Source organism: Atheta coriaria, unplaced genomic scaffold (assembly GCF_025399875.1).
Source record: "Atheta coriaria isolate IRGN ID8LTWV9N9 unplaced genomic scaffold, Caltech_Dcor_3.1 scaffold4118_size1235, whole genome shotgun sequence".
In the NCBI taxonomy this organism is placed as follows: Eukaryota; Metazoa; Arthropoda; class Insecta; order Coleoptera; family Staphylinidae; genus Dalotia; species Dalotia coriaria.
The window spans coordinates 1-1,235 of record NW_027050408.1 but is presented as its reverse complement, the minus strand read 5'-3'; the positions used below and the strand labels follow the sequence as shown (position 1 = coordinate 1,235).

Genomic DNA, 1,235 nt, shown 5'->3' with positions numbered 1-1,235 from the left:
ACAGTCGGAAGAAGGTGCGCTATCGCCGCGATGGGTACTGCTGGAAGAAGCGGAAGGATGGCAAGACAACGCGCGAGGACCATATGAAACTGAAAGTACAAGGCACAGAAGTAAGTTTTGCTTCATTCGCAGCAAGAGGCTTTTGTTCAGTTCTCTCCTGCGCGAATAAACGTTTCGTTTTCGTAGAAGTTAATTAAACTACACTCGGACCGCGGACGGAAAAGAAGTGGATATTTAGTAGTGATGAAAGGAATTGCTGTTTGGTCGTTCTTTCTGGCTGGCGCAAGTTTATATGTACCTTGGCGTGCTACCCCTTCAGGAGGAGTAGTCAATTTTTTCTTTACTTTGTTTTTTTTTTGGAAAAACTTTTGAATTTTTGTTACGAGATTTATTATTATTTAATAAAAATGTGATCTATAATATGAATTGAACTTCTGAGGCATAAATTTACTTAGACAGTAGAAATTCTTTGCACCTGCCCTTTTTCCATATCTTGCACCATTAGGACGACGTTCTGCTCGTCAACATTTACTATATTTCTGAAATTTCTGATCGTTGTATGGAAAACACCCTATATCTCCTATACTATTAAAGCAATTTAGGGTCTCTCAACTTCAAATAGTAGTTTAAGAGACCCTTTACATTGTACATACATTATCCATGGCAAAAATCTGTAGGAAGGGCCCTAAAACGTCTATCAAAATATGATGTTTTTAACTATTTTTCAAAACATGCTGTGGAAAACACCCTATATCACCTATACTATTACAGCAATTTAGGGTTTCTCAACTTCAAGTTGTAGCTTAAGAGACCCTTTACAACGTGCGTACATTACTTATGGTCTAAACCCTTAAACTATTTTGCAAAACATGCTGTGGAAAACACCCTATATCTCCTAAACTNCAAAACATGCTGTGGAAAACACCCTATATCTCCTATACTATTAAAGCAATTTAGGGTTTCTCAACTTCAAGTTGTAGTTTAAGAGACCCTTTACAACGTACGTACATTACCCATGGCCTAAATCCCTAGGAAGGACCCTAAAACGCCGATCAAAATATGATGTTTTTAACTATTTTGCAAAACATGCTGTGGAAAACACCCTATATCTCCTGTACTAATAAAGCAATTTTGAGTTTCTCTACGTTAATTTGAAGTTTAAGAGACCTTCTACAACGTGTATGCCCTTTCTATACTCTATATCCGTTGGAAGTGGCCTAAAATGCATCTTAAAA

At 37.2% G+C, this 1,235-nt stretch overlaps 1 long non-coding RNA gene across 1 annotated transcript; it reads left to right on the top strand.

The window, feature by feature from the left end:
- On the top strand, window positions 1-431 carry LOC135803138 (uncharacterized). Its single transcript, XR_010550726.1, has 2 exons — window positions 1-110; window positions 187-431. It is a non-coding gene; the product is annotated as an uncharacterized lncRNA (long non-coding RNA).
- The last annotated feature ends 804 nt before the right edge of the window (window positions 432-1,235 follow it).